A 15676-nucleotide genomic window follows, 5' to 3' on the forward strand; every position below is an offset into this window, starting at 1 on the left:
TAGGGTGATGTTGGCCTCATAGAATGAGTGTGGGAGTATTCCCTCTTCTTCTATTTTGTGGAACACTTTAAGGAGAATGGGTATTATGTCTTCTCTGTGTGTCTGATAAACTTACGAGGTAAATCCGTCCGGCCCCAGGGTTTTGTTCTTGGGTAGTTTTTTGATTACTGTTTCAATTTCTTTGCTCGTAATTGGTTTGTTTAACTTTTGTGTTTCTTCCTTGGTCAGTCTTGGGAGGTTGTATTTTTCTAGGAAGTTGTCCATTTCTTCTAGGTTTTCCAGCTTGTTGGCATATAGGTTTTCATAGTAGTCTTTAATAATTCTTTGTATTTCTGTGGAGTCTGTCGTGATTTTTCCATTCTCATTTCTGATTATGTTGATTTGTGTTGACTCTCTTTTTCTCTTAATAAGTTGGGCTAGAGGCTTATCTATTTTGTTTATTTTCTCAAAGAACCAGCTCTTGGTTTCGTTGATTTTTGCTATTGTTTTATTCTTCTCAGTTTTGTTTATTTCTTCTCTGATCTTTATTATGTCCCTCCTTCTGCTGACTTTAGGCCTCCTTTGTTCTTCTTTTTCCAGTTTTAATAATTGTGATGTTAGACTATTCATTTGGGATTATTCTTCCTTCTTCAAGTGTGCCTGGATTGCTATATACTTTCCTCTTAAGACTGCTTTCGCTGCATCCCACAGAAGTTGGGGCTTAGTGTTGTTGTTGTCATTTGTTTCTATATATTTCTTGATCTCTATTTTGATTTGTTCATTGATCCATTGATTATTTAGTAGCATGTTGTTAAGCCTCCATGTGTTTGTGAGCCTTTTTGTTTTCTTTGTAGAATTTATTTCTACTTTCATACCTTTGTGGTCTGAAAAATTGGTTGGTAGAATTTCAATATTTTGGAATTTACTGAGGCTCTTTTTGTGAGCTAGTATGTGGTCTATTCTGGAGAATGTTCCATGTGCACTTGAGAAGAATGTATATCCTGTTGCTTTTGGATGTAGAGTTCTATAGATGTCTATTAGGTCCATCTGTTCTAGTGTGTTGTTCAGTGCCTATGTGTCTTTACTTATTTTCTGCCCGGTGGATCTATCCTTTAGGGTGAGTGGTGCGTTGAAGTCTCCTACAATGAATGCATTGCAGTCTATTTCCCTCTTTAGTTCTGTTAGTATTTGCTTCACATATGCTGGTGCTCCTGTATTGGGTGCATATATATTTAGAATGGTTATATCCTCTTGTTGTACTGAGCCCTTTATCATTATGTAGTATCCTTCTTTATCTCTTGTTACTTTCTTTGTTTTGAAGTCTATTTTGTCTGATATTAGTACTGCAACCCCTGCTTTCTTCTCACTGTTGTTTGCCTGAAATATGTTTTTCCATCCCTTGACTTTTAGTCTATGCTTATCTTTGGGTTTAAGGTGAGTTTCTTGTAAGCAGCATATAGATGGGTCTTGCTTTTTTATCCATTTTGTTACTCTGTGTCCTTTGATTGGTGCATTAAGTCCATTTACATTTAGGGTGACTATTGAGAGATATGTACTTGTTGCCATTTCAGGCTTTAGACTCATGGTTACCAAAGGTTCAAGGTTAGCTTCTTTAGTATCTTACTGCCTAACTTAGCTCGCTTATTGAGCTGTTATATACACTGTCTGGAGATTCTTTTCTTCTCTCCCTTCTTATTCCTCCTCCTCCATTCTTCATATGTTGTGTGTTTTGTTCTGTGCTCTTTTTAGGGGTGCTCCCATCTAGAGCAGTCCCTGTAGGATGCCCTGTAGAGGTGGTTTGTGGGAAGCAAATTCCCTCAGCTTTTGCTTGTCTGCGAATTGTTTAATCCCGCCATCATATTTAAATGATAGTCGTGCTGGATACAGTATCCTTGGTTCAAGGCCCTTCTGTTTCATTGCATTAAGTATATCATGCCATTCTCTTCTGGCCTGTAGGGTTTCTGTCGAGAAGTCTGATGTTAGCCTGATGGGTTTTCCTTTATAGGTGACCTTTTTCTCTCTAGCTGCCTTTAAAACTCTTTCCTTGTCCTTGACCCTTGCCATTTTAATTACTATGTGTCTTGGTGTTGTCCTCCTTGGATCCTTTCTGTTGGGAGTTCTGTGTAATTCCATGGTCTGTTCGATTATTTCCTCCCCCAGTTTGGGGAAGTTTTCAGCAATTATTTCTTCAAAGACACTTTCTATCCCTTTTCCTCTTTCTTCCTCTTCTGGTATCCCTATAATACGAATGTTATTCCTTTTGTATTTGTCACACATTTCTCTTAGTGTTGTTTCATTCCTGGAGATCCTTTTATCTCTCTCTATGTCAGCTTCTATACGTTCCTGTTCTCTGGCTTCTATTCCTTCAATGGCCTCTTGCATCTTATCCATTCTGCTTATAAATCCTTCCAGGGATTGTTTCACTTCTGTGATCTCTTTCCTGACATCTGTGATCTCCTTCTGGACTTCATCTAACTGCTCTTGCATTTTTCTCTGCATCTCATCCCACTGCTCTTGCATTTTTCTCTGCATCTCATCCCATTGCTCTTGCATTTTTCTCTGCATCTCTGTCAGTATGTTCATGATTTTTATTTTGAATTCTTTTTCAGGAGGACTAGTTAGCTCTGTCTCCCTCTCAGGTGTTGTCTCTGTGATCTTTGTCTGCCTGTAGTCTTGCCTTTTCATGGTGATAGAGATAGTTTGCAGAGCTGGTACAAGTGACCGCTGGAAGAGCTTCCCTTCTTGTTGGTTTGTAGCCTTTTCCTGGGAGAATAGCGACCTCTAGTTGCTTGTGCTGGGCACCTGTGCGCAGACAGGGCTTCTGCTTCCTGCCGAGTTGCTTTGGGGTTTATCTCCGCTGTTGCTGTGGGCTTGGCCTGGCTGGGGCTGTTCCTCCAAAATGGTGGAGTCCCGTTGGAGGGGGAGTGGCCAGGAGGCTATTTATCTCCGTAAGGGGCCTCTGTGCTCCCTGCTGCCCAGGGGTTAGAGTGCCCAGAGATCCCCAGATTCCCTGCCTCTGGTCTAAGTGACCTGTCCTGCCCCTTTAAGACTTCCAAAAAGCACTCTCCAAACCAAAACAACAACAGCAACAATGAGAGAGGGAACAGAAAGAAAGAAAAAAAAAAAAAAAGGAAAAAACAAGCGATTTTTTTTTTTTTTTTTTTTTTGTCCTCAGGTGCCGGTCCCAGGCACCCGCTCACTGGTCCTGCTGCCCTGTCTCCCTAGCACCAGGGTCCCTGTCTTTTCAAGGCTTCCAAAAAGCACCCACCCACCAGTCCCGCAGGGAAGGAACGCTTGATATTCTTTGTCCTCACGCACTGGTCCCAGGCACCCGCTCACCAGTCCCGCCGCCCTGCCTCCCCAGCACCGGGGTCCCTGTCCCTTTTAGACTTCCAAAAAGCACTCGCAGAAAAGAGAAAAAAAAAGGGGGTGAAACGCGCGATTTCCTCTGTCCTCAAGTGCCAGTCTCAGGCACCCGCCCACCGGTCCCGCAGGGAAAAACGTGGGATATTCTTTGTCCTCAGGCGCCTGTCCCAGGCACCCGCTCACCAGTCCCGCCACCCTGCCTCCCTAGCACTGGGGTCCCTGTCCCTTTAAGGCTTCCAAAAAGCGCTCGTCAAAAGGAGAAAAAAAAAAGGGGAAAAACGCGCGATTTCCTCCGTCCTCAGGCACCGGTCTCAGGCACCCGCCCGCCGGTCCCGCAGGAGAAATGCGGGATATTCTTTGTCCTCAGGCGCCGTTCCCAGGCACCTGCTCACCGGTCCCACCACCCTGCCTCCCTAGCAACGGGGGCCCGTCCCTTTAAGGCTTCCAAAAAGCGCTCGCCAAAAAAAAAAACCGCTCCAGTTTCTTTCCACCCGCCGGGAGCCGGGGGGAGGGGCGCTAGGGTCCCGCCGGGCTGGGGCTTGTATCTTACCCCCTTCGCAAGGCGCTGGGTTCTTGCAGGTGTGGATGTGGTCTGGATGTTGTCCTGTGTCCTGTGGTCTCTATTTTAGGAAGATTTTTCTTTGTTATATTTTCATAGCTCTATGTGTTTTTGGGAGGAGATTTCCACTGCTCTACTCACGCCGCCATCCTGGCTCCCTACTCTAAGGATTTTAAGCATCAACTGTATACATAGCCAGGTCATCCATCAAGTGAACCAATATGCCATTCAAAGTGATCCATGACTACTTTTTTCTGGTTATAGGCCCTCCTCAAAGTAACAAATGAAGCTGGTTACTTTAACGATTTGTTTTGTTTCTTTATGCAACCATTAGTGTAAGTATAAACCATTATAAACAAATATAATTTTGTTTTCTTATTTGTAAAAACAATACTGTATTCACTTGCTAAATGAGAGCAATTTAGAGATTTTTTTTCAACTAAAGTCAATTCAAAGAATCATGGGAATGAAGAATGGTAATGTACCATTAAATGAAATTAAAAAATAATAAACAAAGCTCATTCTAATCAGTAATTTCCATTTCCTTCTTCATCAAACTTTTGCCAAGACAATTAATAATAAACTAAATTAATTAACCGCATTATTTCTTTTACATATATGAAATGATCAAAGGGTAGCTGTAGGAAAGAGAATGTGAGATCTTGAAACTTCAAACCAGACTATAATCAGTCATCCAGAGTTGTTTACAAAGGGCACTTAAGTTTTCAATATCTTTGAAGTTCAATAAAGCAGATTTCTGTTTAAAATATCCCACAGACCTGAAGGTTTTTTTCTTATTTTTTTGGTATCATTAATGTACAATTACATGAGCAACATTATGGTTACTAGACTCCTCCCATTATCATGTCCCGATCACATACCCCATTAAACTCACTATCCATCAGCATAGTAAGATGCTGTAGAATCATTACTTGTCTTCTCTGTGTTATATTGCCTTCCCCGTGCCCACCCACTACATTATGTGTGCTAATCGTATTGCCCATTTTTCCCCCTTATCCCTCCCTTCCCACTCATCCTCCCCAGTCCCATTCCCTATGGTAACTGTTAGTCCATTCTTGGGTACTGTGAGTCTGCTGCTGTTTTGTTCCTTCAGTTTTTGCTTTGTTCTTATACTCCACAGATGAGTGAAATCCTTTGATACTTGTCTTTCTCCGCCTGGCTTATAACACTCAGCATAGTACCCTCTAGTTCCATCCATGTTGCTGGAAATGGTAGGATTTGTTTTCTTCTTATGGCTGAGTAGTATTCCATTGTGTATATATACCACATCTTCTTTATCCAGTCATCTACTGATGGACACTAAGGTTGCTTCCATTTCTTGGCTATTGTAAATAGTGCTGCAATAAACATAGGGGTGCATATGTCTTTTTCAAACTCGGCTGCTGCATTTTCAGAGTATATTCCTAGAGTGGAATTCTTGGGTCAAATGGTTTTATATTTTTAGTTTTTGAAGAACCTCCATACTGCTTTCCACAATGGTTGAACTGATTTACATTCCCACCAGTAGTGTAAGAGGGTTCCCCTTTCTCCACATCCTCGTCAACATTTGTTTTTAACATTGTGGTTTTAATTTGCATTTCTCTGATGATGAGCAATGTGGAACACATTTTCATTTGCCTGTTGGCCATCTGAATTTCTTCTTTGAATAAGTGTTCAGATCCTCTGCCCATTTTTTAATTGGGTTATTTGTTTGTTGAGGTGCATGAGCTCTTTATATATTTTGGATGTCAACCCTTTAGCAGATATGTCATTTCTGAATATATATTCCAATACTGATAGGATGCTTTTTTGTTGTATTGATGGTGTCCTGTGCTGTACAGAAGCTTTTCAGCTTGATATAGTCCTACTTGTTCATTTTTGCTTTTGTTTCCCTTGCCCAGGGAGATATGTTCATGAAGAAATTGCTCATGTTTATGTCCAAGACATTTTTGCCTATGTTTTTATCTAAGAGTTTTATGGTTTCATAACTTACCTTCAAGTCTTTGATCCATTTTGAATTTGCTTTTGTGTTTGGGGTTAGACAATAATCCAGCTTCATTCTCTTACATGTAGCTGGCCAGTTTTGCCAACACCAGCTGTTGAAGAGGCTGTCATTTCCCCAGTGTATATCCAAGGTTCCTAGGTCATATATTAATTGACCATATATGTTTGGGTTAATATCTGAACTCTCTATTCTTTTCCACTGGTCTGTGGCTCTGTTCTTGTGCCAGTACCAAATTGTCTTGATTACTGTGCCTTTGTAGTAGAGCTTGAAGTTGGGAAGCAAGATCCCCCCTGCTTTATTCTTCCTTGTCAGGATTGCTTTGGCTATTTGGGGTATTTGCGGTTCCATATGAATTTTAGAACTATTTGTTCCAGTTCATTGAAGAATGGAGTTGGTATTTTTGCATTGAATCTGTAGATCGCTTTAGGCAGGATGGCCATTTAACAATATTAATCCTTCCTACCCAAGAGCATGGGATGAATTTCTATTTGTTAGTGTCCTCTTTAATTTCTCTTAAGAGTATCTTGTAGTTTTCAGAGTATAGGTCTTTCACTTCCTTGGTTAGGTTTATTCTTAGGTATTTTATTCTTTTTGATGCAATTGTGAATGGAATTGTTTTCCTGATTTTTCTTTCTGCCAGTTCATCATTAGTTTATAGGAATGCAACAGATTTCTGTGTATTAATTTTGTATCCTGCAACTTTGCTGAATTCAGATATTAGTTCTAATAGTTTTGGAGTGGAGTCTTTAGGGTTTTTATGTACAATATCATGTCATCTGCAAATAGTGACAGTTTCACTTCTTCCTTACCAATCTGGATACCTTTTATTTCTTTGTTTTGTCTGGTTGCCGTAGCTAGGACCTCCAATACTATGTTGAATAACAGTGGGGAGAGTGGGCATCCCTGTCTTGTTCCCAATCTTGGGTGAAAAGCTTTCAGCTCCTCACTGTTAAATATGATGTTGGCTGTGAGTTTGTCACATATGGCCTTTATTATGTTGAGGTACTTGCCCTCTATACCCATTGTGTTGAGAGTTTTTATCATGAATGGATGTTGAATTTTGTCGAATGCTTTTTCAGCATCTATGGAGATGATCGTGTGGTTTTTGTCCTTCTTTTTCTTGATGTGGTGGATGATGTTGATGGATTTTTGAATGTTGTACCGTCCTTGCATCTCTGAGATGAATCCCACTTGATCATGGTGTATGATCCACGTGATATATTTTTGGATTCGCTTTGCTAATATTTTGTTGAGTATTTTTGCATCTATATTCATCATGGATATTTGTAATTTTCTTTTTTTGTGGTGTCTTTGCCTGGTTTGGGTATTAGAGTGATACTGACTTCACAGAATGAGTTTGGATGTATTCCCTCCTCTTCTATTTTCCTGAATGCTTTTTGCAATATAACAATAAAACTGAAAGAGTCTGCACTTTGGGGACTGACAGTCTATATATAAATTCCCACTGTGTGATCTTGGGCAATTCACTCAATGTCTCTGAATATTTTCATATTTACAAACTGTGCTTTACCTCATGGAGGCTGATGCAAGGATTGCATTACATGAGAGAAGTACCTCACGTGGCATCTGACATCTAACAGGCATTCAATAAATGCTAAGTATTCATGCAATTGTGAAAAAAATTGAGGAGATTCTTTCCATTCATACCTACTCTCTCATACTCCACCCCCAGACACATATAAACAGATCTGAAGCTCTTTCATCTCTGTCATCTAGATTAACCATAAAGCAAAAACATCCACATAAACTAATGAATATTGCTGTGTCTTCAGTAGAGATGACTGAGATGATACCTTTACTCGTTTTAACCTTCTTATTTTCTTTACTATGTTGCTAATGGATTCTTAATGTTTATTAGGAAATTTCAAAGGACAGATTTTTTTAAATGAGGCAGTTTCCATTGAAATAGCCCTAGCTATCCAGAATAATTAATTCTTTACAGCAGCCTAGTAACAGCAGGAAGGCTCTGCCAAGCTACTTGAAACCCAGCCAGGAAGTTAGCAGGTAAATGCTTCTTTTAGGCCACCAGTTAATACAGGTGTTTTGAGTTTCTGAAAGCTTTGTTCTCAGAGGAAAAACATTTCAGTGAATCTGAGACAGCATCACAGCAACCATAATGAGTCTGAAACCAGATGCCAGTCATAATTTTAGGCCAGCTGCTACTCCTTTCAATTTTGAACAAAGACCTACCTTCTGAGAGCACAGTTCTCCCCCTGCCTCGGGATTGCTATCACAGAGAACTGTACAAAGCAGACCCTGGCAGGATTTAGTAGCATGCTGAGCTGTAGCATAGCTGCAGTGGATTGAGGCCTGGGTGGGATGGGAATTGTCAAAACCAAGTGTGAAAGAAGACTTTTCAAGTCTTAAAAGTATAGTTGGTCAATGATAAAATATTAAGTTTAGAGAAAAATAGTAGTTTGAAATAAGAGCACCTCAATGAAGTTTTATTCCCACCTGACAGCACACTGGAGTAGATAAGACCCAAGCATTAAATTCAAACAAATAAGTTTGAAGCCGCACACTAGCTGGGTGATTACATCACACTGTATAATACATAATATAATACTTCTAAGTACACTTCCCTCATTTTTTAAATTAGTTAAAATAATAGCACCTATGTCATGATTAACTGAACTAATATAAAAAGCAGTACACCTGAAATATAATAGTGCTCAATAAATGGTAGCTGCCATTATTCCATGGCAGTTGTATTGGCACAAACAGAAAACCTAAATTAGCTGTGGCTTAAGTAAGAAAAATAACTTATTTTTCTTTCACATTAAAGTCTAGAGTTGGAAGCCCAGGAATCCTACTCTTTGTTCCATCATTCCTAGCAATCATGGTCCATCTTTAAGGGCATTTAATTTTCCATAATGACTGCTGAAGCTCCAGCCATCATAGCATTTCCAATTTCCTAAAGACGGAAAAGAGGAAAGGGGGAAACAAAAAGGACTCAGCTCAGCTGCCTACCCACCTTTAAGGCTCCTTCTCATTCTGTCAACACTTCCATCCAACTTCTACTTAACATCTCATTGGCCAGAACTGAGTTAAAGCTTGCTACTCAGGGAGGATACGATGTATGGTATTTTAGCTATACAATAAAAGTTAGGATTCTGTAATTATGAAGTGGAAGCTTGGATTTGAGTGGGAAACCAGCAGACCCTGTCACAACATGCAGTGTTGGTTCTTATGTATGTCATCTTTCATTGTCTTTACTAAACCTATCATCTTTTTCTTCTATCTGAAATAAATACTAAAGTACAAACATTTTTTCTCTGGTATTTTCCCTCCAATAGTCACTCTATTATTCATTATATCTACAAGGGGTAGCTCAAAAAATTTAAATCTCTAGCTTTGCCTTAAGTCAGTATTCAGCTGGAGGTGTCAAGCCTCTTGCAACTAGATAAGATTTGTTCAAATCCTACTTCAAGATCCAAAGCCTTCCCCATATTTTTGCCAACTCCAATAGCTTCCATTTTCCTGATTATGTTTAATTTCAAGATCCCACTACCATTAATATGTATACCACTGTTCTATATGCCAACCCAGTTGAAATACCCAGACCATTTATTTAATAAAAAAAAGATATAGAAGATATAGACACATGCACACACACACACACACACACACACACACACAGTACATTTGTGAGTAAAATAGGCTTGACTGAAAATCTTAAGCAGAAAGAGAAATATGGCAACAATTTAAAAGTATATTTAAAATGTCCCTTATCCTCCCACAATAGGAAACTTCCACTGGCCATATCTCCATACAGCCTCTCTCCTTATACCATCTCTTTCTACTCTCCTTTCTCCTCCATCTCTGCACCTTTTATCTCAGGAGGAAAATAAGTCCTCCTATTTTCTCACCTGCATTATTGCAATAGCCTCCTAACTTGTTCTCTCTACTTCTACTTTGCCCTTCGGCTGTCCATTTTCAATCCAGCAGCCAGAGGGATCCTTTGAAAAAGTGTCAGTTCATGCCACTCCTAATAGTGGAAAATAAATTTTTAAAAGACCAAGTTTTGGATAATTTTGATAAGAAGCTTATTAAAATAAAATAAAATTTTAGTGAAATTTTAATTTTTTAAAAGACCCAGACATTCATTTCTTCCATTTTTAGTTTCAAAGCAGGTTATATAGGTGGTAGTTGTTAAGCTGGTGGAATTTTTGCCCTCCTCCCTGCTGTTGGTATTCTTCAGCCAGAGCTGTAAGATATACTTGATCTGTATACTGACTAAACAGGTTAAAACTGTTGTTTAAATATTGCTGAAGTTTCACTTTTACCTTTTTTAAAAGTTACAGGAATTTCTGATGTTAGCTTGTTCCATGTCACAATGGGAGAACTTTTCTAAATGAAGACATTAAAAGTGTGAATTTACTTAAGAGGTTGCCGCTTCACAGCAGCATGGTAAAACAAAGATAACTGCATGTCTCCATGATGATTCTAAACGGTTTTTCCTTCAGGTGTGAAATTTTCTTTTGGTTTCGCTTTTTAGCTCTTCAACCTATTTCATCTGGAGAAGATATGTCAACTCTGCAAGCACATGGAAAAATATAGAAACAGGCTTCGGAAAACACTATAATCTTAAATACAAGAAACTTGGCTAATTTTGGAGATACCCATATACAAATTTTTACAGAAGCACAGGTAGCTGACTTGAAATAACTCTGTCAAATATGTGCTAAATTTCTTCAAAAGTACCTGCACATTTTTTTCAAAGGAAAAGAAATTTAAAAAAACAAACTGGGAAACACAAAAATTTCAGAGAAAAAAAATCTAACACCTTTCTATGCAGTCCTGTTGGATTTTGGACTTGACATGAAGTGTTGAAGTCTGTTTTTATTGAGTTAGAGATACTTCATTGAAGATGGCACAGCATGAATTTGCTCCAGCTTGGGCTAATTTTTCTTCCATACCATAAAAAATCATCACTGAATTTTGAGAAGCATCATGAAAACCTTCCATGGACAGAAAATTGTAGTGATGTGAATCATAGATGACAAAATTTTTTAAATGCCTTTGTTTCTGGTATTGGGCATCCTGACAGAGGTAACACTGTAAGGTGAGAAATATTGGATGCTGTATGAAAGGAATAAATGGTACTGGAAACATGAATCATCAAAAGGCATACTTTCTTAGTCTGCTGAGGATGCTGTAACAAAACGCCAAAGACTGGGTGCTTAAAAAACAGACAATTATTTCTCATAGTTCTGGAAGCTGGGAAGTCCAAGGTCAAGGTGCCAGCATGATCAGGTGTTTGGTAGAGCTACCTTCTTGCCTTACAGATGGCCATCTTGTTGCCGTGTCCTCACGTGGTGGGAAGAGAGACAGCAAGCTCTCTAGTCTCTTTTTATAAGGGCACTAATCCCATCATTAGGACCCTATCATGACCTCATCTAAGCCTAATTATCTCCCAAAGGTTCCACCTTCAGATGCCATCACACTGTGGGGTAGAGATTAAACATATGAATTCTGGAGGAACACAAACATTCAGCCTATAGCAGATACTATGGTGGAAGCTCCTACTCTTGCAGCAGTGCTTTCTACTCTGGAAAAACAACAAGGACTCCATAGAAATAATGTCCCTGGCAATGAAACTGGGAACAGAAGAGAGACAAGAGACTATGCAAATACTTCGAGCCTAAAGATTTTGCATCTTTCACTCCTGAAGAGAGAGAACTAAATGAGAAGTCTTTAGCTGCAGTGATATGGGGCCTACATGCCCAAGCCCACAATATCCAACCAAAAGTTCTCCTAAATTTCTTTCATAGAATAGATTCCCAAACCTCTATCTAGAGTACTGAATATGCTGGTTATTAAGGAAGACAACATAAAAGCCTGGCAGATATCTGGATTCCCAGGAGAAGGAAATTTTCAATCAGCCAGTTAAGAACAAGACAGGTCAATGTGGTATAAAGGTTTAGTCCCTCCCTAAACATGCTGCTCCTCCTGCAAGAGCTCACCATTGAAAAGCCAAACTAAAGAAAGTAAAGTTGGGACTTTTCTCACTCATGATATTGGCCATTTTAATATTTTTAAACCAACTGCCAAGAATGTTAGTGGGAAAATTTAGCAAAAGAGTATATAACTGCTCAAATTCTTCTTCACTTGTTGACAAAATAATCCACAGCCTTATCTAGCCAAACCTATTTGAATGGGCAACAATAAATATGTATTCTTGAAAACACTGAAAAGGAACAGAGTAGGATAGGAACATGAAGATGGAATTTACACTGGTCTTTGCATGGCAGCAATAATATTCTCCAGAAAGAGATATCAACCAAAACTTTGATGAAAATTATATTTTCTTAAGACAATGGTAATGCTGCTGTGATTTCCCAACAAATCATTCAGTCTTCAAAGTTCTCATAAACTGATGTGAATATGTAGAAGGCATTTGGAACAGTGCCTGGTACACAGCAAACCCTTGATAATGTTAAGTATTATGTAATGTAGGAGGAAAGATGGCTGCTGTCAGATTTGGGCTTACAATAAACACAGACTGTACTTTGCCTCAGTCAGAGCTCAATATTTGGCCACATTCAGCCAATTACTCGCAGATACCAGGGTATCTTCTAGGTTCTGGAACTTAACAGTCTGGTAATAAGACATGAGATAAGCATTCAGTATTATAATGTGCAAGCCAAATTAAAAAAAAAATTAAATTGTAGGGTACAAACCAATTGCTGACCAGATTTGAGGAGAAGGGGAAACCAAAGAAGCCTGGAATTTATGACCTTGGAAAATGTGGAACTGACTTCAAAAAAAGAATTTTTGTAAAAGTGGAATGTATATGGGAGCAGACGTTTAATTTGAAAAAAAAACACATGCTCAGACATTTTTAGAGACTAGTTTTATTTTTTACCATCATATTTTTAACCCCCTTTGAGCAATAAAATCAGATTAACATAAGGTAAGTGCTCAGTAATAGAGGAATGTAAACTGTTTTTAAGTCAAGAATTGGTATAGATAATCAAACAATTGTTATATTCTTCCTATACGTTCTGTATTTCTATAACTGATTCAATGGAATTGCATTTTTGAGCTTTATGAGACTTTAGACTATTTCAAACCTTATGAAAGCATGGGAAGACAGACAAGGCTTCTTAGTTCACTCAGGCAAATTACTGCTATGTGTCATACCTTTTTCAATTTTATTCACATGTTACCTTATGCACTCTGTGGTCTGACTTCAACAAGACTAGCTTATTAAGAATCACTTTATATTAAGAAAATCAAACATGCCAGTAAAATATACAACTTTATCAAATCTATGAACAATGTTAAAACATGTAGCACTCCTATTTAAAGATTAAATGATTAGGCAAGCAAAATAGTTGTGGCAAGAAGTTGTGACATAGAAAAAAGAGAATTGGTCTTGGAATGAGGTTTTGGCTGATGCACTGCTTTCCACTCTGCTGGCTGTGTGATTTCATCCCCTGCTTACTCTTATGTAAGATGGGAATGATAACATTGTCACCCACCTCACAGGCTATTGAAAGACTCTAAAAGGTTGGAGAGTGATCCCAAAAGATATGTCCAACTCCTAATCCCAGTACCTCTCAATGTGACATGTGACCTTATTTGAAAATAATGATTTCACAGATACAGTTAAGAATCTCAAGATGAGAAAATCTCAGATTTAGGGTCGGCCCTAAATCCAATGACAACTGTTCTTACAAGAGACAGAAAGGGAGAAGACACAGGGACATAACACAAGGGAAGGCCATGTGAAAACCAAGGCAGAGAATGTAGTCACATAGCTACCAGCCAAGGGGCACGAAGAATTGCCAGCAGTCACCACAAGCTACAAAAGATCATGGAACATACTCTCCCTGACTCTTCAGAAGGAACCAATCTTGCCAACATCTGGGTTTCAGAATTTTGGTCTCCAGAATTGTGAGAGGATAAATTTTTGTTATTTTAAGTCACTTAGTTTGTGGTAATTTGTTAAAGCAGCCCTAGTAAACTAATATGGACTCAAATGAAATAGTAAATACAAAAGTGGGCATAACAACTGCTGATAGCAGTAACTCAAGTATTTACTAAAATTTATTTTAATCTCTTTTGAACGAGTTGTGAGTATTTTTGGAATAGTGAAATTTATGGTTTTATTGGAATTAGGCATCTTCCATTGTCTCTTATCATAAAAAGTGCAACCCACATAATATAGGTAGGTCATGGGAAAGGCAGTACAGCATAGAGAAGACAAGTAGTGACTCTGTAGCATCTTACTATACTGATGGACAGTGACTATAATAGGGTAGGTGGTGGGGACTTGATAATGGGGGGAATCTAGTAACCACAATGTTGCTCATGTGAAAGCTTCATAAAATTGTATATCAACGATACCTTAATAAAACAGAGAGAGAGTGTGCAACCACTGTGGACATATCAAGATATTTTAGTTTTGAGCAATAGAATCAAGTCAGGCTAACACTAACAGAAAAGTGTAAAACCTACTAAATACAAGGATAGGAGTTTTGCAGGGAGGTTACAACAGTATCTCTAAGACTTGGAGAAAGGGTTGAAAAATTACCATTCAGACTCAACAGCAGGTGTTTCTGGATTTTAACTACTAAATCAGAAGGTGTGTGGTTCTTTAACCTGGATCAAAGTATATTGTTCCTGAAGTACTTTCCTTTCAGAAACGCTGACAACTAGGCCCAAAGAATCAACCTTTAGAGAAAAGAATTTCAATTGTCATTGTTATCTTAAAGAAGCCAAAGCTTTCCTGAAAAATAACTTGATACCTACATATACAGTTTTGTAACTCCATTATTAGCTTTTAAATAGATCACAAAGCAATCCCTTCATCCAAAACCCTTAAAAAATATTTAGACTTACTTGAATGAAAATACAACCATGACTTGATGTCTAAGAAACACGTAACTAGATGAATTTTCAGGAAATATTTCTCTTATATATGTTACATACTTTAAACTCCTGTTTGAAAAAATTATCACATTTGAATTATTTTAAGATGCATCCAGAAACAAAACATTTTTCAACAATGTATTCTATTTTCCTTTGGCAGTTTTCTCTCTGCTCCATTCAGAATTCTCACTAAAAGAAGAGTTAGTGCAACAGGTAGTTTTCCTGCTCTGGAGATTTAAGTGAAAATGAAAACTTAGATTATAGCAAAATCAATCTGATGGGTTCCTTCAAACTAAAGCTAAACCCAGAAATCTTTATTTGGGAACCATACACCTACAGAGGAATAAATAAAACTAAGCTTACAAATATTTTTCAGGATGGAAATAAGAAATTCACTGGAAACCCAAAATGTATAAGAAAAAGGGTAGAAAAGATCCATTTTACAAGGTTCTGAAAATTTTTTAAGTATTGGGCTTCTTAATATCATGCAGATGAATTTCTTACAATCACATAGAATTAGAATCATTAGTATTTAAATTTGACAAGTACAATAGGTATGTAGCCACCTACAGAAACAAAATGACCTTTATCTCCAGATGCTTTTATCATAAATTAGCACAACATATCCCTCAAATACAGTCATCTTCCTTTGCCAAGCTCCTAACACACAGTCATCGTTTATGGATGTTAGTGATACCATGTATTAACTGATATTTTTTCAGTTACAAGTGACAGAGACTCAATTCAAACTAGTTGAGCCTTTTCCCTCTTCCACCATTCCTTTAAATTGGCTTCATTTTTATGAAGACTCTTCACATGAAGGCAAATAACTCCCAGATAATCCCAGTTTACCATAATTTCAGGAG

General features: G+C 38.2%; 1 long non-coding RNA gene and 1 pseudogene across 1 annotated transcript in view; one reads left to right on the plus strand and one right to left on the minus strand.

Annotated features, from left to right (window-relative positions):
- Positions 1-15676, minus strand: part of LOC140843087 (uncharacterized) — a 333306-nt gene that overhangs the window by 88711 nt on the left and 228919 nt on the right. The window lies entirely within an intron of this gene.
- Positions 10801-12006, plus strand: LOC118972000 (vasculin-like; annotated as a pseudogene).

The sequence above is a fragment of the Manis javanica genome, chromosome 8, assembly GCF_040802235.1.
Source record: "Manis javanica isolate MJ-LG chromosome 8, MJ_LKY, whole genome shotgun sequence".
NCBI lineage: Eukaryota > Metazoa > Chordata > Mammalia > Pholidota > Manidae > Manis > Manis javanica.